We start from the raw sequence: 22,369 nt of genomic DNA on the forward strand, positions 1-22,369 counted from the left end.
CGTGTTAATGGTCATATGCATGTTTTCAGATTCAACAACAGAGAACGCTTGCTTTTTCTTCGTTTTTTTTACGTTCTATTGGAGTGGGTTCCGAATTGACACAAATCCTTCCATATTGGGGGTTCAATTGCTATAGTCGCCCAATGCTAGATGATACCTTTGAGATGTTTGATCCTTCACGTGAGAGTACATTATCTATTGTTACTGATAACTTAGAACCATTAGACAATGCCTTACCACAACTTATCAGTATCATCTTCACTTTTGTGCTTTGGTTTTATGCTTTACTTCTCATTTCAATCATACTTAGCGCTATGACAATAAATTTCTATCACGGGCACGAGACTCCGTGCGCGGATTTGTATCGTTAGTTTTGTGAGATAGAAATAAGTGTATGGAGAGCTTTCTTCCATGAAGAGGGTGCAAATGCCGCAGAGCTAGAAGAGAGAGAAATTTCTGATTGGTATGGCAATGCTTCCCTTTCTTTGGAGTTCTAGTTTCTGTGTGGCTGCTTTGCGGGTTTGTGTAGGTTTTTGATGGTTTGTTTTTTGGGTTTTCGGTACGTTCGGAAGTTTTTCCTCGTTGGGCTGTTTTAGGTTTTGCGGCTAGGGGTTTGTTTTTGGTTTTGCGGCTAGGGGTATGTTGTTTGGTTTTTGTTTATTTGTTAGACAGGTGTCTGGCTGTTTCGAATCGGTTTTTGGGACAGTTACGTTAGGTGAATCGGTGATTTGATATTTCGGTTGGCGTCTTGTCTTCCTTTCAGTCTCGGGTGGTTTTTACCGTTGTGCCCTTGATCCTTTTAATCTTTGTATTCATATATGAAGATTAATACAGTAAATTCCTTTTGCCGATAAATTTTTTTTGGAATTTTAATAAATTGGAATGTTGGAAAGTGCAAATATCTCCACCTTTTTCGAGCCCTAAACCTGACCAACTCGTTACATACACTTTGATATGGAAGAATAATTTAGGGGGAAAAAAAATCTAGAAACATGACTGTGTCCAGAATCATTCAGTGTCCAGAACCATTCAATACGTAGGCCCAACCGCATCAAATGGTTGAAGATGCAAGTGTGTCTGAAGTTCTATTTTAAAATTATATTAGTAGCATTGCTCAGTTAAAAAAAGAAGAGCCTACACCTTGGAGCAATGAGCATCCGCATTAAAAAGAAAGAAGAAGAAAAGAGAAAAAGGATGTGACAGCCAAAAAGAATTCTTCATTGAATTTTCCAGTTCCTATGTCAAAAAGAATTTGATCATATTCCTAAAATTCCATACCACCTGCTTTTCTAACCACAAAAACTAACTCATCAACTGTAGAAATGTGCAAGTGAAGTGTAGTGCAGTTAGTGTCTCCCTTATACTCTCATGCACATGGGCAGTGTTCGATTCCCATAATCACCCCTCTCCATCCCCAAGTCCCCCAGGATAGAGTAGATTATGTTTCGAATAACAAAAAAAATTATAGAAATGTACCCTTTTTCAAAACAATAATAAAAAAAAAACTATAGGAATGTACCCAATTAATAATTAACCAGCACCCACAACACAACCACAAATCGGGATTTTTCCTGCGTTTCCGGGGAATATATATATATATACTCTTTCAAACACTCGTGATACCGAATGTTGGGAATACTTACATGCATTTAATAAGCGCCGGCAATAACAACTGGCATTTTTCACGCGAATAAAAGTTTTCCGGCAACCGTCGCCGGCGAGGGAATTCCCGCATTTGAAAAACGCCAAAGAGCACATCTCGTCCAATTGTTTCCAATGATCTAGGAGCTTCTGGCATCTGTACAAAAATTTGAGTAAAAATTTAAACAAAAGCTTCGTTTCGTTTAGAGTGCTCCAATTTTCAGTATACAAATACGCATTTATGTGCATATAATTCTTGTAACAATAAATGGGTTAAGATCATTTCTTAGCCTTTAGTACTCCAATTTTCATTATACATATACACACACATTTATGTACATATGTTTCTTGTAACAATAAATGGGTGAGATCATTTCTTAGCCTTACTCAAACGTCTAAAACTTTGTTAGGTAGGAGTACAAAGTGGTTCAATGGACAAAATCAAGTAGTCCATAGTTGTAAAAGTTGTGCCTTTAGGCACAAGCCCCATCAAGGCTAACTTTTTAGTGCCCGGAGGGTCGTGAGAGGCGACTTGAGATAGGCGAGACTTAGGCGACCAAGGTGCGCGCCTTTTGAAAAAGTTCAAGACGTGCACGTGGTGAGCCTCTTTAAACTTGCACCAAATTTAGTTCGAAAGAGCAAAAATGTAATTACAGTCTTAACCTAAGGGCTAAACGGTCATCACACCACGTCGATCTCTTATCTCTCTGTCGATCGACTCAAACTAATTGATCTCTCTCAGTTAGTGGATTCTGGGTTTTAGTTTTTTTATGCAAGGCTTCTGGATTGAACCATCAAGTTGGCGAACGTGATGACCGAGTTTGAGGACGCAAAGTATGAGGTGGCGACTGCTATTCAGGGTGTCGTGGTTGCGCTCTTTGTACTGATTTTACACAATTTTGACTTTGGGCTTCGATTAAGTCTCGATTCTAGGTCTAGTAAATATGTAATTCTTAGGGTTAGCTGAATAGTGGGTATCTACATTCAATCAAGCAATGGGCCCACAAAAATGATTTCGATCATCAAAGTGGGCCCACAAAAATGGGCCAATAGAACGGTCCAATCTATTTTTTTTCGATTAGAGAGGAGCTGTATCACAAGCCTAAACCCCAATAGACTTTTGCGTCTCTTGCCTGTAATAAGTACTTACATAAGTACAAATTTGAGTTAAAACGTGGTTAGTGCGTATTAGTTAAATTAAGATAAAAGAGTAGCCTTCAAGGATTGGTGGTAAGTTTTGGGCCTTTTGGCAAAGCTAATTTGAAGATTAAACGTCGTCTCTGGAAGGCAAAGCTTCGTTTGGTAAAAATTTAAGGTCAAGAGAAAAGAAAAGAAAATAAGAAATTTTCCCTATAAGTTGTTTAGTTCCTGGTTTAGGGTGGAAAGAAAAAGTACCGTGGAAATCAAAATGGAAAACTCTTTTCCATTCTTCTTCTGATGCCAAAGAGAAATGTTTTCCTCTACCAGAACCTTCTCCTCTATTTTCCTCTTTCAAACCTTTTTCCTTCCTTTATTTTCCTTTTGGAATCAAACAAGAGAAACTCTTTTCTCCCATTTTCTTTCTAGAACCAAACAAGAGAAAGAGTCACATTTTCTTCATGGTTTTCTTCTTAAACATTTTCTCTTCTTTTCCTTTCTCTTCCACAAGTTCCAACCAAGTCGTGGAGTTAAATTTGGATTAACCACAGGTTCCAAACAAGCCCTTATTATTACTCCACCAAAGCCAAAAAGCCCCATCTCATTTCTCCACCAACGCCAAAAAGCCCTAATATCTCATTTTGACCAAGAAGGCTGTGTGTGTGATTCGTGTGAAGGCTGAGGCTGCCCGAGCGAGGTAGACGAGCTGCCTTCTGGATCTCCGGCGACCTCGGCTCAGGTAAGTGAGTTCAACTACGACTGGCTTCAACTCGGATCTGGTGGTTTTTGGTTTAGTTCCTTGATTAGTAATTGGTGAAATCCAATTAAAATCCTATGGCGTTTACGAAGAGGGGAATTCATCCAACTCCTCCTCGCTTCTATAAAAAGAGGAAAAACTAAAGACTCCTCGTACTTAAAAACACCCAGTCAAGGATGTTCCAAGCCTTCCATAACCTGAGGACCAGAGTCCTTTGGCTTTTGCCTTCTAACGCAACATATTTGTTGAGCAACCCATCCTTTTGGGCACCACCAGGTTAGAGTAATTTTTTGGGGGTAGACGAATCAATAATCCCCACAAGTTAGGCACAAAATTAACAAATGCGGAAAGAATTTGAACAAGGACAAAACAAGTAAAATCTTAGTGAGCAAGACCTTAATCAATCGTTCATAAACCTTTAAGAATCAGTGGATGAAGTGGGTGTGCATGCTCTTGGCAGGGTTGATTTAGAAGGATGTGAGTGTGTGGTGTTAGCTTTTGGGGTGGTGGAAAATATGATGTTATTAGGCTAATATGAACTTGTAATAACTGTGACTATGTTGAAGTGGGTATGACTTCATATGATTATGTTATACACTAAGGATGACCAGTTGATCCTCCCCGTGGCATGTGCCTTGTTTTGAGAATTAGCAGGGTAAGGCAAAGAGGGAATTTGTCGAATCCCCTATCGGCATTTTATGATTGCCTCGCTTTATAAGATGATGACTGTTTAGGCTTGTACCCTGTCGATCCTATGGGGTGGTCGAGGCACATGATGGCGCCCTCCAAAGGAATGATACACCGCCTTCTGCATGGGGTTGGATGGCGTTCTTTTCCCAAGATACAACGACCTTCAAGTTTTCTTCGGTGCTGCGAATTGAACTCACGAACCGTGTAGTTTCCCGACACTCAAAATAATCCACGAGTGTATGGAGTAAAAGAAACAGGAGAAGCTTTCGTATTTGTGAAAGAGTACACTGATTGGAAGAAGAGGAGAAGAATTTTGTTGTCTACTGTGTAAACCAAAACTGAGTAGAGAAGTAGTTTTTCCAGGAGTGTAGTGGTACATTATAAGGAAAAACAATAACTTATTTATAGAGATTAGAAATCTATCAGAATTTGTTATGAACTCCGCGTTCATGCTAATAACATGGAGAATAAATAGGAAGCCAAGTATATCTCTGTTTTATGCCAACTGAGAAAACCTTCAGTAACGTTAGTGTTCTAATTTTTAGGAGAAAAAATAGGAGACCAAGTCAAATTGGTTATCTACTAACCAATCCCAGATATTTCTAACTTGCCCATCATGAATGGCACTCTTGTGAGGTAAATAATATATTAGCTGACCACTATAATCAAATATATATTAATGTAAAATATTAAATTAAACCAACAGTTTTATATCTGCTCCAACTTGGTATATCTTTTTCTTATGTATGTGCAGTTCTTTTTGGGGATTATCATTTGCATTATGTCTCTGCATATGTATATTGCCCCTGAAAACATGCTTGTAGATTTGCCATTGACTGCAAAAGTGAAAGATGGCAAGATGAAGGACTCTCTAAATGTTGGTTTGGTTGTTTTGTAAGTGGCAGCGTTATGGTGGTATCAAAATCACCAGCTCTGGTTATTGAAATGGAGCTGCAGGTGGACCATTTTATGAGAGGATGACATGATTGGGTTTCAATATGAAAATGATGAGAAAATTCTTGGAAGATCAGAGACCATAAATTGGAATGAGAGCTCAATTTTGTTTTGCTTCCAAGTGTTCTTGTTAGGTTTTTGTTTGTGTATGCTTTAGTCTTGTGTAATGCAGTTACTATTGTCAATTTTATTGCTTTTTGGTTCTCTCTTGCTTAATATAGACCAGTGTCACGTACAAGTCTGCAACACACTTATCAAACATGGTCATAATGTCTAGATATTTGTGATTTTCAGCTTATTATGGCATCAAACGCTGCTGAAGACACTTCCCACCTTGCCAGAGGCTCAAGAAATAGCTCGAAAACCGAGGAAGGTGTAGCACCGCTGTATTTAGGTATGAGTATGGGATATTGGATTCGAAACTTAGGGCTTATGAAGAACTAGGCTTGAGCAAATCCACGGTTATTAAGCTGGTTAGTTGTTGCCCTTCGCTTTTGGTGGGTAATGTTAACAAGGAACTTATTGGGGTTCTTGAAAAGTTGAAAGCATGGGCCATTTGGGAATACTCGCCATAAATGCCCCGGAGCGAGGTTGGCGGTGGACTATCACCATCCTATCCATTGAAAACACTGTCCTCATCAATACAATGAAATGTTCGCCTATACCAATGAAAACACTATCCTCATCAGTAAAATACTCTTTTACACCAGCAGCACAAACATGAAACTTGAATAAAGAACAACTAAGAAGGATTTGGGGGATGAAACAAAGCAAGAACATTGAGCAAAAAGCAGGAGAAATCTCAAACTCGCACCTTAAGTAAAGCTCTGCACAATCAAGAGAATAATTGCAATAGTAAATGTAAAAGAAGGGCAACCACAAATTCCAAGCCCATTTAACGAAATAAGTAATAAAAAGTAGTCCAACTTAAAGGGAAGAAAAGAATACATTAGGCCAGATCTTGTCATCCTCAACCACGTCCAAAGCGAGCTCAAAAACCCTTTTTGTTGACCTTCTCCTTGATTATAGCCACGTCCTTCATGAGTGTATCAAGGGCCTCCCTCTCATGTACATAGTTCTCAATTTATCATCCAGCACTCGAGCCGCCTCCTCACAATTCTTCCTTTCGCGGCTCCGCTCCACCCTGTTCAACTTCCACATCCCCCATGAGCAAGCCAAGGCAATAATGGGAATACTCGCCATAAATGCCCCGGAGCGAGGGTGGCGGTGGACTATCACAATCCTATCCAAGCGGGAGGAGCGCTAACGACTGTGCGCACCACCTTTGCTACTAGCTTCTTTAGTAGTTGAGCCATTTCCAAAGCCTCCGGCACTCTCGGAAGGGTCTTTGGCTGCTAGTGTAGGTGCTACACCTTCCTCGGTTTTTGAGCTATTTCCAAAGCTTCCGGCACTCTTGCAAGGGTCTTTGGCTGCAGGTGCAACACTTGCAGCCAAAGACCCTTTCGAGAGTGTCGGAGGCTTTGGAAATGGCTCAAATACCAAGGAAGGTGCAGTACTTGCAGCCAAAGACCCTTCCGAGAGTGCCGGAGGCTTTGGAAATGGCTAAAATACTGAAGAAACTAGTAGCAAAGGTGGTGCGCGCAGTCGTTAGCTCTTCTCCCGCTTGGATAGGATCGTGATAGTCCATCGCCAATCTCGCTTCGGGGCATTTATGGCGAGTATTCCCATTATTGCTTTGGCTTGCTCATGGGGGATGTGGAAGTTGGACAGGGTGAAGCGGAGCCGCGAAAGGAAGACTTGTGAGGAGGCAGCTCGAGTGCTTGATGATAAATTGAGAACTATGCAAATGAGAGGCAGGCCCTTGATACACTCATGAAGGACGTGGCTATAATCAATGAGAAGGTCAACAACAAGGTTTTTGGGCTCACTTTGGACGTGGTTGAAGATGACAAGATCTGGCCTAATGTCTTCTTTTCTCCCCTTTAAGTTGACTTTTTATTGCTTATTTCGTTAAATGGGCTTGGAATTTATGGTTGTCCCTCCCTTACATTTACTATTGCAGTTATTCTCTTGATTGTGCAGAGCTTTACTTTGTGGGAGTTTGAGATTTCCCTTGCTTTTTGCTCAATGTTCTTGCTTTGTTTCATCCCCAAATCCTTTTTAGTTGTTCTTTCTTCAAGTTTCATGTTTGTGCTGCTGGTGTAAAAGAGTGTATTTTACTAATTAGGATATTGTTTTCATTGGTATAAGCGAACATTTCATTGTACCAGCAGCTCTCGTACTGCATTATTTAGATTGTTGAGAGATTACAAGCTGGCCGACACCGTTGTAAGGGTTTGTTAAAATACTAGACTGTCGCCAATTGACATGGACTTTGTTCCAGTAGGCATGGGGCCTATTTCGAGAACCGTTGGGGCCCTTGTGAGCTTTCCTCGCATGACCTTACGGCTCGTTTGTAATTGAAATGATCCAGACTAGTTGGCTTATCTGTTATGTGTTGCGTTGTGTTTTGAGGGGCTGCGGTCAAATCTAGCCAAATTAGAGTTCCTCTCAATTGGTGAGCTATTTCATGCCATTCTTGGGGTCAGTTCCCTTCCAATGACTTATGTCCTTTTTCTCACTTGAAGGGATTGGAAGCTCTTTAGTTTGATTTTGCCGCATTGTTCAAGTCCGTGATGTCCAAGCAGGGGTTAAGTCAATGTTCACAATGGAAGATATTGCGGTAATGGGGATCTGGGAGTTGTTTCCGCATTAGAATAAGTTCAGATTTGAGTACTGAGCGAGAGTACTACTTTGTGCGCTTCCATGCATGCTTAGAGGATCTTTTTTTCTTCTTTTCTAAATAGGAGTCTTGATGTAAGCATTGCATTTTATTGAACCTGAGTCTTGAAGTAAACAACACAGGTGGCACTTTCTTCCCGGCTAACGCTGTGGTTACTGTTGATTCCAAGGGGTTCTCTTTTGGTCTCCTAAAGTAGTTGCGCTTTAATCTTTAATTTTATTCGTAATTTTTGGATTTGAAAAGGAGTGATAAAGATTTCACTTACGATGACCAAAGCATGGTGCAGGAAATTGGGGAAACACTTTATGCAGCCAAATATGGCCAGCTGGGATCGGTTAGTCCTCCACATTTCACTATGTAGTGCCATCTTTTTGTGGAAGCAATCGAGCTATGCACAATAATTGCGTGCGTGAGTACTATGTAGTGTGTGTGGCTATCGTCTCTTGTTATTTCTTTTAATGTTTGTGGTCACAGTAAACTCCCTATTAATGCAACCGTAATTTTTATGGTTTGCTCTGGCTTGCATACATTCCTTGGGAGCCTGTAACCTCCTTTTGCCCCCCGCAATTTTGACTCTTGATAGAACTCTTTACTTGCTTTTAAAATCGTCCAATGTTTGATCTAGCTGGAATTGTGGACAATGAAGTATGAAGAACTTCACAGATAATAACTAGGTGCATCGCGACGTACAAGGCACGTCTGTCATGCCCCATTGTGGATATCGATTTTGATTGGTTTTGAACTTTTTAATGTGGATGAGCGTAGCAAAAGTTGTATGCATAAGTTTGATCATATGGAATCAAAGTGATAAAAGTAGAATTGTTCTTCCTCTAAATGAAGAAGTATAACAATCGCCGAAGCCGAAGCAAATGCATTTACATGTTTCTAGCTTACCATGTACATCAAAAATGGAAACACTGCATAAAGCGAGCATCGTAATGATTTATTTGTACAACAAAAATGGATTTTTCCTGTATTTGGAGCCGTTACCCTCCGACTTTTCTGTTTTCATTTCCTTTTTCTTATCTAAAGGCTAAAACCTTGATTCAAATACAGCCGAAGAAAAAAAAAACAAGTAGTCAAATATGCCAACTACGAAGTATCTTAGGCGGGAGAGGACGATCGTACCCCTATATTTTCCCACCACATTAATCCCATGAAGGACTCTGACTTGTGAATCCGCATAGGTGACCATCAATTTACTCAGATTTTGTGGAAAGAACTGCACATAGAATTAAATGAAATCAGTGTGAATTGTGCAGAATACAAGAATGAGTTCGTAATAAAGGTAGGCAATAAGAAAAGCATAAATGGGTGAGAGATGACCACTCGAAAGCAAGTTATCCTTTTGCATGGTGCCCTTTTCTTATTAGTAATGCTACACACACAGATTTTGTGCACATATTTTTTGTGGGGCCCACTACGGGTCCCACACAAATAATCCGAGCCGTTCATTAAATGTAAAACATTTTTTCAAGGGTCCCCGCAAAAAATCAGCTCAATCCGATACTCATAGATGCTTGATTCAATCATTTAACTTTTCATTCGAATCTCAGGATAATGAAAAGTTAAATGATTGAATCAAACACTTATAGATATCGGATTGAGCTGATTTTTTGCGGGGGCCCTTGAAAAAATGTTTTACATTTAATGAACGGCTCGGATTATTTGTGTGGGACTCGTAGTGGGCCCCATACAAAATCTGTGCACAAAATCTGTGTGTATAGCATTACTGTTTTCTTATTGTGCAAGTATATTTGAGCTTCTTGCTGGAAGCGATCACCTGATCCAAGCAAGCACAGAACAATTGGTTAAAATCTGAAGTTTCTTTACAACTCATGGGGTTTAAAATTGTTATACGAACCTATAACAGAGAAGGACGTTGTGTCAAAAGGATTACAATCTACTGTCGAATCTTAGTAGTACTCTTCTAGTTTCTTTCGAAAATTAAAGGCATTTAAGTCAGCCGACTGCTGCCAAGGCCTAAATTTCGAAATTCACATTTCATATCCAGAAATCTCCATGGGACTGACAATGCGAGTTTTCCTCCATGGTCCACTACAAGACCTTAGTTACCAAAAGTGTGTACAAACTGAATTGCATGCCCCACATAAACATTTATATTGGAGCTTAGCACTCCCCATACCACAGCCTTGCAACTTCTCACTCGCATTGAGCTATATCCTTCCAAACCCAGAAACTAATCAGATTTATGTACACAATCTTCTAGGATTGCATCAAATAGCAAGTGATCAAGTCTGTGAAATGCTCATCCACTTAGTAGATCACAATGAAAAGAGCAAAATCCATCAACGCAAAAACCCTACATTATGACAAACTAAACAAGAAAATCATAAATCCACAGATATTGAATGACCATTACACCTAAAAGGCTAAAACTGCTTAAAAAAATCTAGAATTGATAAGCACGCGGATAAACTGATGTTGGAGTACACAACATGACAATTCAACCACCATATGCATGCTGAAAAGAATGCATACTTATAGCAATTTCCTTAGCATTGTAAACAAAAGCAGTGATAAATACAATAAAGAGGAAAAGAATGGCTTATTGGATATGTCATAAAAACGGCAAGTCCCCGTAATGGAGCCAACAATCACACCCTGTACCAAAATGAGAAAATCCTTGATTAAAATCTCACAGTTTATTACGATTACATTCACGCAAGCAAAATGAGAACATGGCACAATCATCAAACCACCCCCTCGAATTTACCACATCAACTTTAATGTATGAATTACTGTTTACAACATTTGCCACATCATCAGTGGGATCCACAATTTCATCCAACACAAAAAAAATAAAATAAAATAAAAGGAAAACAAAGGAACCCATACCAGATCTAAAAAAACGAAGGCAAAACGTTAGGTTACATCCCTTTGGTTAAGGTGGTCGAGTTCTACCATCTCACCAAACCCCGTTAGCATTAGGGAGGGCTTTCTTTTAAGCTCTAGGGTAGTAGTGATTGTCTCTTCTGAGTATACAATGGTGGATTGGTTGCCCACATCCTGCAACCTCGCACCCAAGCAACCACGATCCGACTCAAAGCCTCGGTTCCAAACCTTGTCTCTGACAGTCTGATACCACTTTTGATAGAGCTTCACTTTTAAGCTCAAGGATTTTGGCAGTTAGTTTCTTCGAGTTGGCAATGGTGAATTGCTGGTCAAAATTTTTTTGGGTCGATTTGTTCTTTGGAGTCTCCCATTTTCCATTCTATTAGTTGTGGCGGCTTCTTCTTCTTTTTTTTAATCTCTCTCATACTTAGTTATTAGGGAACGCTGATGCTCTGGAGAATTACGTTTTGGAATGTATGTTTTGTGAAAATGGTGCAACTTTGCTCCAATATGTTGAATTTCGCACACTTATGTTTTTCGAAAACATCAAATAGGAAACAAACTCCGGGAGAGTGGAGTTTTGGTAAGAGAAAATGTTCGGGCCCTTCGATGACTTATCGGCTGCCTTGCTTGCGGAATAGTTTCACAAAAATGGAGACGAACCACACTAATTAAAAATTGTATTACGCAATTTTGTAAATCCATTATGCTTGTTCCTATATGAATGCTGAAACTCTCAGGGATCGAGATGTACACGAACGACTGTGTCAGCTTTCATTCTTTTGTTATCTCATGCTTAATGCGGTACTCTGCTTACGGTTGCATTTCTCTCATATTCGGAAGACACTTTGTTTTGACCACATTAATATGTTTTCGATGCAGAGATGTTTTTTGCTTGTTTAGTTTTCTCCGCTATATTACGTCTGTTATTTTTATGAATTCTGCTGTACGCAGTGGAGAAGGCAAGTCCATGCTCAAGTGATGGACAAGGTTCGAACATATACTCTTGCTTTGTGTTGGTTTTTTTGGAATGAGCTATTGACACCAACACAATGTTACTGCTACTAATGGATGTATTCCGTTTTAATTATCGCGTGCAAATATTGCAGGATAACGGAAGTTACAAATTGCAACGCGTTAAGGTGTATTCTGGTCAGGAATTATCATCCATCAGCCAATCTTGTGTTCATCGTTGATCGTTCTTCTATCTTCCCCTGAATACCTGCTAGCTTGATTAGAAGATTTTGGCCTACAAAGAGTTCCTTACAGTCATGTTTCTAGTGGTATATGCCCTCCTCATATGCGAGATCAATGCACTACTTAATTTTGTAAATAGGTAGGTGCGGATACTTACCAAGTATAATCGTCTAGCTAAAAAAGAAATCGTGTTTTTCCTTGAGTATCGTATGTGGTTGGTTTTATTTATTCTGCAAAACTGCATTTTCGCATGCTTTTCTTTCAAGGTTCCTGTGAAGCAAATGAAACAACTATTGCCTGTGCAAATCCAGTAATCATAAGACGTTTAACATGAAGATTTCAGCTGCATGCACAAATCATCAGGCATCAGCTTCATCATATTCATATCAGTATATTATGGTTAGAAATCTTTGTCTGCCGTTCATTTTTTGAAGTCAATCTAACGTGAATAAGATTCAATGCACCAGATTAGAGCTTTTAATGAGATCACGACTCATATAAAATGCCCTAAATCCTACTCCGCAATACGTTTTCCACTGGCGCTTCTTATACAAGACTACGGCTCTCCATATTAGACCACTATTAGCCTGCTATTACTTCATCACGTTTCTAATTTCTAATTAAAGCTAAACTTTCAAAGATTAGTTTTTGATGAATGTGTAGTATGTTCTTTTGTTACCGTTTCTGCGTTTCATATGTGGTCATTTGAATCTCCATGTATGATCATTGACGTTCTATCTTTTGGACTTCCAAGTATGGTACTTGGTTTATTATATGTGTTGCTTTCAATAATAGATGTCATATTTGATGATATTGGGTCATTTTGTCACTTGGTAAGGTACATTCTACTCTGTTTTTTCAATGTGCTCTTCACTGCGCGCGCTTCGCTTCACTATACCGGGTTGTTCCCTTATAGCATATGCTTGCTTTTAAGAAACTGCAGATCATTTTTGGCATGAATTTGCTTTTTGCCTAAATTGGGCAATCTTGATGGTGTTGTGATGCAGCGGGATGTTTTTTTTTTTGAAAAAAAAAAAAAAACATCCCGCAGCATCAAGACTATATTAGTTGGAAATTGTTTTGCTGGTTGCATATGAACAGCCGGTTTACGTGGAACCAGTCTCGGACCTTACAGGAATTGCAATGGACTGCCGTTCATTTCTTTGTGGGAAAACTTTCACAAGATGATGACAGCCTATTCAGGTCCTTTCTCTCTTTGTTTGGTTCCTAATGTGAAAGGGGCAGGAAAAAAGTATAACAGAATTAGGCAGAAAGTTCGTTTTTTTCCCAATAACTAGGTTCTCACGCTAGCTTGCGTATACTTTGACTAATTCCGACGCCTCAAAGTTAACGACCGGACAAATTTGGTTAGTGGCTTCAAGGTTTAGAATTAATGTGATTCAAAAATTCGATATCACGAAGAACAAACACTTGTTAGATTTCTCATACTCGCTCGGTCGAACTCAGGGGGTTTGCTTTCTTGTTTGCTTTTCATTTCTTTGCCAAAACAAACATGGAAAAAGTGATGCTTCTCTGTCATTTCCTTTCCTTAATTCCAAATGGTACTCCTTCCATAAAGTTCTTTGAAAAAGAGTACTAAAATCCATAATAAAATAGAGACAAAATAATAATATACACATATATATATATCAAAAAAAAATTCTTCCACTGCTAATCCTAGTCAACGTCTATGAAATATTTCTCAAAGAATATACAAATACATCATTCAAGTGTATTGTGTGTATGCAAACTATTGGGTTGTAATTTTTATCATCAAATGAATTTCTTACTCTTCCGAAAAAAAAGTGTTTCGTGTGTCACGTGAGTTAATTAATTTAATACTACTAAATATATCTTAAAAAAATTTGTCTTAGTTTAAAAAAAAAAAGTGTTTCGTGTGACACATGAGTTAATTAATTTAAAACTAGTAAATATATTAAATTTTTTTTGTCTTAGTCTGGGTTTGTTTCCCCCTTTGTTCGCTGAGCAGACAATTTCGTAAGCATGATCATGGATTCATGGTAGGCTATATCCGTTGGTTTGGGATGGCAATTTGCTCCAAACTCGATGGATTAATACAATCCCACCCCGATCCTACGGAGACGCAATCTGATTTTTTTTTCTCCAATAGTAACGGGCGCTCCAGATTCAAAATATTTGTACTTGAGTACGGGAGAGTATAGTTTTGTTATCCTCAATCTTAAATATCTGTACCCACCCCGCACCCAATGTAATAATAATATATAATATAATATCTATATAATAAGGGAGAACGATTTTTGAATTTTATGTGCTATATAAATCCAACGGCCCTTATCCCTCCAGCCCAATCTAACGGCCAGAAAGATGGGAATCTCTCATTAGTTAAAAAACCCTCCTCTAAAAAACAAAAACTACCCGTATTATTTTAGGACCCGCAATCTCACATTCCCAATAATATTTTGAGGTAAACGTGAGATTGCTATTTGTATGATTGTGAATTCTTAGGTGGTTTTGACCTTAATTTTTTTTTTTTTTTTAACCTTAGTTTCTAGGCATTTGGAACTCTAGGAATTTTTTATTGCATTCAAGGTTTTGAACTCTAGGAATTTTAGATTCAATACTCTTTAGACACACGTGTATCATTTGAGTGCAGCCTTTGCTATCTTAAAACTTTTCCAATTGGCTTATACCAGTTGTGATCAATAATTTGTAGAGTGATCAATATCCTGTGATCAATTGGGTTTATGAATAGTTGGTAGGATGATCAATACTATGTGATCAATTGAGTTTTTTTTTTTACCCTGCGGAGTTGCTACTTTTGCCCAATCAAGCAGAAGTAACAATTTCATTGGTTAAATTGGTCTTGATATATATTCCATTGTGCCTTTAAATACAGACAATTGAAGCTTGCTAAAAAATGAGTTTCGATCCATGACGATCTCTTGAATGCCGATATTCGAGCTGTGCCTTTAGGCACGGGCAAACCCTAGTCTATATTACTCCATCCGTCCCTTTTTAAGTGTCTTGCTTCGTAACTCCAACTTACTAAAAAGACATTATTATTATACTTTTCACATCAACTTTTTTTTCCATTTTTTCTGCTTACCCATCATCATTACATTTTGACTCACTAATTTTTCAAAATGGAATATAATTTTAGGGACAAAATAGATAATGCACCAACTTTTATCTACTAACTTTACAAAATGGACATTTATTAAGGGACAACCCAAAATGGAATACTGAACTCTAAATAAGGGACGGATAGAGTATAAAACAGAGCGTTTTTGTCTAATGTATAAACATGAGCACCTTTGCAGCCCTTGATTGCCTTCAAGTTAAGATCGTAGCCGTTCGATTAAGAGAATATTTTCTTAAGTTATACTTTGACCTGCTGTTATGGTAATATATACACTTTCCTTTCCAATTTATTACCTTTTGGTTTTTTCAATATTAAGTTGATACTCCCTCCGTCCCTTTTTTTGTGTCCAGTATTTCATTTTGGGTTGTTCCTTAATAAGTGTCCATTTTGTAAAGTTAAGGGGGTAAAAGTTGGTGTATTATCTATTTTGTCCCTAAAAGTAGATTTTATTTTGAAAAGTTAGTGAGTAAAAGTGTAATGATGATGGGTAAGTAGGGAAAGTGGAGGAAAAAGTTGATGTGAAAGGTGTAATGATGATGTCTTTTTAATAAGTTGGAGTTACGAAGCATGATACTTAAAAAGGGACGGAGGGAGTAGTATTTTAAGAGGGTTGATAATTAACCTGTAAATTATTGCCTTTTTTATTTCTTCTCTCTACCTTGACATGAGCTTTTTAAAGTGAGGCAGAGAGTGAGTAGGTTATATTGGACGGGTAGAGCCAGGTAGAGCAGACAACTTATTTAAGTTGAAACTGTATTTCGTTTGGACATGCCTTTAGGCACAGACATCTGCTAGTAACCTTATATTATGTGTCTATAGATCCTTTATAGTACGTACGTAATATAGTACATTGGAATCTTCAATATTATTTATATGCTAAAAAATTCTGCATGTAAAATTTGAAAACAAAATGATGCTTAATTGATTTTTAATTTGCAGGATGCTACTATAGTTTTTTGTTTTTTTAAACTTTAACACTTGAATGGTTCTTCAAAAAAAAAAAACGACAATTTGAAGTTATTTTAAACAATTGGCGACGGGTTTGCTGATTTGGTCAACATTTCTATTGGGAATTAATTAGGGTGGGACAATAAACAGTGGCAGACCTAAAAATTTCCGGTAGTGGAGGCACTAACGTATTACCAGATCCGGGGGCTCTGCTGTCCAGAGGGGGCAGCAGCCCCTACCCACACCCTCAAAACGACGTCGTTTTGAGGGTAAACTGCTGAGCTGGGACAAAATGTTACCGTTTTGAGGGTGTGGGTAGGGGATGCTGCCCCCTCTAGGCAGCAGAGCCCCCGGATCCCGTATTACCATAGGAGGTATTCAAGCTTAGTACAAGCACTTATTGATGATAACCGTGTAATTTTCTTCTCATAACATGTTCTTGAAAATCTATAATTTTTCACACAAATAAACTATTTGAAACTCATATCATCCGTGCACAACTTTAATCAGGGAATTACAGTTCGTAAAATGAATCAAATTGATACATGAAAAGTCATAATTTTCCTAACCGATCCATATGGATTAAGGGGAATGACTTCGGTGTCTCCGGTAATTTTGGGGACACCGTAACTTTTGACATAACAAAATCATTATGAGTATAACCAAAACCTATTATGAGCATAACCAAAACCATTATGAGCATAACAGAATCATAGCAAAACATAACTTATTTGTTATGCCTTGGTTGGGTTTGGTTATGCCTTGGTTGGTTTTTTGGATATTCCTTGGTTATACCTTGTTTGGGTTCGGTTATGCTTGTAATGAGTTTTAGTTATGCTCATAATGGTGAAGTTATGCCAAAAATTACGGTGTCTCCAAAATGACCGGGGACACCATAGCATCATTGAAAATTTACAATCTATTTAGTAACTTATAAATAACAAAAAAAAAACTACTAGAAAAGCTCCTACTTTTGTATCGGTAGATAGATATTAATGCTGATAGAAACTTAATATTGTCGCATTTAAGTTTTTTTTTTTGACACGAGTCGCTTTTAAGCTTTTAAGTTACCGGCTAAATTAAATGCAATGTAATTTATGGGGATGCTGCCATGTTTAGGATGATGCTATGGTGTCCCCGGTCATTTTGAAGACACCGTAATTTTTGGCATAACTTGCATAACAAACAAGTTATGCCTTGCTATGGTTCTATTATGCTCATAATGGTTTTAGTTATGCTCATAATGAATTTTGGTTATACTCATAATGGTTTTGTTATGCCAAAAATTACGGTGTTCCCAAAATGACCGGGGACACCAAAGTCATTCCCCATATTTAAGATATAATATGAATGGAGCGGTGAAATTTCATATCTTGTGGTGGGGACATGTGCGCCCATGTGCCACACATAGTTCCGTCATCGACAGTAAATGATCTCCAATCAAAAAACCGAAGGAAAGAATTGGTCAGCCGATATCCATATCATATCCGTTACCATCATAACGGATTTCTCTCCAGGCAATAGAAATTGACAGTGAAAAATACTAGAAAATTCCAATTCCTTGGCAAGTTGGGCGTCCTCTCAAGTGAAAATCATGTACCATTTCTTCCTAATTAGCTTGACATTTTTTACCCCCTCCTCCATCGTCAAAGAGTTGAGTTACGTCAATGGGTCCGCCTTTGCATTTCCACCGGGGTGGTAGTTCTGACTTCTGAGGCAACCGGGTTAAAACCTTTCTCCAAAATTCTCCTCCTATCGATCCTGAGTTCGAGTAAGCTTAGGATTAGATGGTTGGGTTGTGGGGACCTCATTTTAACTTAAATTTCGATGGAGTTCTGGTGACGGGTCCCGCGACGTGGTGAGAGACAAATGTTTCCTCCTCGATCAGGTCAATTATGGCTCAAATCCGGACATTCCAAGACATAAGGGTTTCCCTATAATCACGTCCAAGGAGAATTTTTTGGGTGCTGGACGGGTACCACACGCATGGTACTCCGTCGGCGATCCTAACTGTCCAAACGTGTTTTGGACGGTCCGAATTTTAAAAAAAAAAAATAGGAGAGAGAGTGATCAGGTGAGAGGAGAGAGAGGGAAATCTAGACCGTGAAAACACGTTTGGACGGCTAGGATCGCCGATTGGTACCCTCACGTGATATTCACTCGCCGGCACTCAGTACTCAAATTTCTCACGTCCAAGGAGGTCAACTATGCTGGTCACCCTAGAGAGCTGCTACGCGATCCTAACTGTCCAAACGTGTTTTGGACGGTCCGAATTTTAAAAAAAAAAATAGGAGAGAGAGTGATCAGGTGAGAGGAGAGAGAGGGAAATCTAGACCGTGAAAACACGTTTGGACGGCTAGGATCGCCGACTGGTACCCCCACGTGATATTCACTCGCCGGCACTCAGTACTCAAATTTCTCACGTCCAAGGAGGTCAACTATGCTGGTCACCCTAGAGAGCTGCTTCTCCCCCCCCGACACACCCCCCTCCCCGGCCCCACCTCCCTTTCCCGAAATTACCCCCCTCTCTCTCTCTCTCTCTTCCTTTTCTTCCTTTCTTTCTTTCTTTCCTTCCTTCTTTTCATTTTCTTCTTTCTTTCTTTTTTTTTCCTTTTCTTTCCGGTTTAATTTTTTTTTTCATTTTTTTTCATTTTCTTTCTTTCTAGTTTGAATTTTTTTTCTCTTTAATAATAGATTGAGTCTAATTCTAGGCTTTGTAAAGTAATTGAGAAAAAAAAGTGTTTCAATTGATCATGTTTATACGACTGTTTTATTTTTCTTTTTTTGTCCTTTATAGATTAAAAAATATAGTTACGAAAATAAGTGTTTCAATTTTCAATCCATTTGAACCAGTGCAAAGATGTTATTTTTCTGATCATTTCATCCTAAATGGTCGTAATAAATTTTTGGCTCCAAAGCTTTTCAATGAACACCCTAACCCTAAGAGAGTCCTAAAACTAAATAATGAGTCTTAGGGTGCTCGTTGAAAAGCCGTAAAGCAAAAAATTCATTAAGATTACAATTAGTGTTCGGGAACTAATTACGAAATGTATTTTGCAAACGACATACTAATCCAAAATACAAATGTTATATTTAGGATTACTTTTTTTTAACTATAGTACAATTTAATAAATTTGTTAACCATTATTTAGCATAAAATCCTCTTAACTGATTCAGTAGTATGTTGCTTCAAATCACGTCTCTACTCCATAGGATTGCAAATGGCTGGTTTCTATTTTTTTTATAACTAAAACGGAAACGTTTTAGGGGCTTCATAAGGGCTACTGTGCCAATGAGGGCAGCAGAGCTCCCGGGTCCCCCTACTTTTTAATTTAATTTTTTATTTACTTATACCTCATTTATTTAATTTCTATAAATACACCCTTTGTATATTTAAAAATATAATTGAAAAATTAATTAAGTGCTTTAATTTTCAATTCAGTTAAATCAGAGCAAGGATCGTTTTTTTTATTATTTTATTTTAAATGGTCATAATGAATTTTTTGGTTTAAAGTCTTTCAACAAATACCCTAAGACTCATTATTTAGTTTCAAAACTCTCTTAGGGTGTCCATTGAAAGGCCTTGGAGTCAAAAATTTATTAGAACCATTTAGGATGAAATGATCAGAAAAATAACAACTTTGCACCGGTTCAAACGGATTGAAAATTGAAACACTTATTTTAGTAACTATATTTTTTAATCTATAAAGGACAAAAAAATAAAAAAAAACAGTTGGATAAACATGATCAATTGAAACACTTTTTTTTCTCTCAATTACTTTACAAAGCCTAGAATTAGACTTGAACCTATTATTAAAGAGAAAAAAAATTCAAACTGAAAAGAAAGAAAAGGAAATAAATTGAAAAAAAAACGAGAAAAAAAAAAACCGAAACTGAAAAGAAAAGAAAAAAAGAAGAAGAAGAAACAAACGGTAAAAAAAGAAAGAAAGAAAAGAGAAAGAGAGAGAGGCGGGGGTATAATGGGAAAAGGGAGGTGGGGCCGGGGGTTGTGTGTCGGGGGGTGGGGATTAGCAATTTACGTCACCCTAGCCTCCCTAGCTAAGGTAAAATTGAAAAACTTTTAGGTTGACATTCCTCCTCCTCATCAAAGAGTTTAGGAGTAACTTATTTTTGGCTGTCAGCCTTTCATCAAACAGTTAACTTACCTCAATGGGACCATCACCTATGCATTTCCACATATCAAAGAAGTCCAAAGAAAGAAACAAGCAACTTCCACATTTTTGGTTTGGTTTTGAAAATTGGATGTTTGGGCTAGTGGGCCCATTCAAATATTTGTTTGAATTTGATTACAATCTTTCCTGGATCCTACTTATAACTTTCCAGGATTTTCTGGCAGTGTGTGTATATATATATATCTGTTGGATGCTGACTTGTATTCCATCAAAATGCATTAATTGTGCTTTCGCTTTCGATTTTTGCATTGCACTCACGTTCTCAATTCTCGGTCTTCGCGAATTTTAGTAAGGTAGGATACGTTTCAAAAAAGTTTTCACTCTTGCGCTCACGCCCTTGCTTCTGCTCCGCACCCGAATCATGATGACTTAGGATATGCATGTCACCACTTTCGACATTAATAGTAATTTCCTAAACCAGCCCACAGGAAACAACTGATCCAGTCATGATTAATACTACTAGTGGTTTTCCCATCTGCTACTACTCATTGGCTTGCTGAAAAAGTGAACAAAAAGTTACAAGCAATAATAAAAAATACTACAGTATGTAAACACAAAAATGGTCATGGAAACCGAGTAAAGCTCCGCTCTTGCATGAACCTTGATTTTCCGAATCGTGAATCTCGTTTTAGTTTTGAGATCATGAGCTTGGACTTTATGAGCATGCAGTTAAAAGATAAATTTACGAGGAGCAAGGTAAAAATTATCAAAAACCAAAGACCAAACTTGATTTTGTTTACAATTTGAAAGACTAATTTTTCTTATATCAAAAAAGACCATTTAAAGCACATAAATTCAACTAAACCTGCGAAATTCGGGAGATGATGGGCGCTCGCTGAACCCGGTTGCTTCTGCCCGCACCACGTGACCGTGCTCTAGGAGCAAGTAATGATTTTTCATTACGGTAGGTTCTTTTTGGACGCGAGCGTTCGTCAATTCTATCTGCTGATCTGCACAATAAGCTTTCACTTCGAACATAGTAAAGATATCAGGTAAACAAGATTACGTACCCGCATTTTTTGTGAAGAGACTAAAATTTCATCCAGAACCATTAAACTTAAATTGAGCTTGATAGGATTCTTTATCCGGAAAGTCTACTAACACACCTATAAAACATAATTCCGAAAACAGCAGTGGCTAGAACGATTCGTTTCATGTGTATCGAACGGTTCCGGACACAATTGTGTCTGTCCGAAGATGTGTTTTATAGTTGTGTATGTGTGTGTGTTTTTACTATAGTTTTTCTAGCTCATTTACAGGAACTCTTTGGTTTACCTGATTCAAAATTAATAGATCAGATTCATTTAACACCATTCGTTCATGAGTTCGTTTTCAAATGGTGTTCCCCTTTAGAATTATAATAATATATGCATTTATCTATTTATGTGTTCATGTATCTAGCACGAAATTATTGTATTAAAAGGTGTTTGGATCGGTTTGGAACCAAAATTACTGGTTCAATTGGACTTATTATTCAAATTTCCATGAATCTTTTGTGGGTCCAATTTATCGAATAGACTGGTGAGTTTTAACCACTGATCTTGTCAAACAACTCATATTTAATTTAGGACAAATATTTAGCTTACTCTAAAGAATACAATTGCTGCATATAAGTATGTAAGAGTTTACGTATAGTGGAATTAACGAGTGACGTATTATTTTTTAGAAGGGACAAGAGGGTAATTTCGCTTAACTACCCACTTAGACAATCCCTGACTAGGGAGGGCCACGATGGAGTTATGTATTATTTATAAATTGGAGAAATAGAGGAATCTATCACCAATTTTTAATTTCCTTCAGACAAGATGAAGTACTGGGAGAGTATATTCTTGTATATGCTCTTTTTTCTTTGAGAAAACCTATAGGTCCCTATGGAAATCGTACCGACGGCCGTGCAGGGCCGTCTCCGGCCGTTGGGTGGTCGATCCGAGCCATCCAAAAATTCTATAAAAAAAACGAGGAGGCATTCACGGGAATCAACGGCATCTGATGTGTGTAGAGAGCTTGATCCAAACACCTTTTTTTTGTGTATATATGTATATACGAAAAAATGGGATGTTTTGGATCGAACACCTACGCACCTCGGATGCAGTTGATTCTCGCGAAAGCCCACTCGGTCCTTTTTTTTA

The 22,369-nt window shown here is 38.0% G+C and overlaps 1 long non-coding RNA gene across 2 annotated transcripts; it reads left to right on the forward strand.

Annotated features, from left to right (window-relative positions):
* The first annotated feature begins 3,340 nt into the window (after positions 1-3,340).
* LOC131304375 (uncharacterized) lies at positions 3,341-8,434 on the forward strand. Of its 2 annotated transcripts, XR_009192389.1 has the most exons (3): positions 3,341-3,517; positions 5,474-5,573; positions 7,768-8,434. It is a non-coding gene; the product is annotated as an uncharacterized LOC131304375 (long non-coding RNA). The 2 variants fall into 2 exon arrangements; XR_009192388.1 differs by lacking the exon at positions 7,768-8,434 and having other exon boundaries at positions 3,383-3,517; positions 5,474-5,717.
* The last annotated feature ends 13,935 nt before the right edge of the window (positions 8,435-22,369 follow it).

Source organism: Rhododendron vialii, chromosome 10a (genome assembly GCF_030253575.1).
Source record: "Rhododendron vialii isolate Sample 1 chromosome 10a, ASM3025357v1".
Taxonomy (NCBI): domain Eukaryota; kingdom Viridiplantae; phylum Streptophyta; class Magnoliopsida; order Ericales; family Ericaceae; genus Rhododendron; species Rhododendron vialii.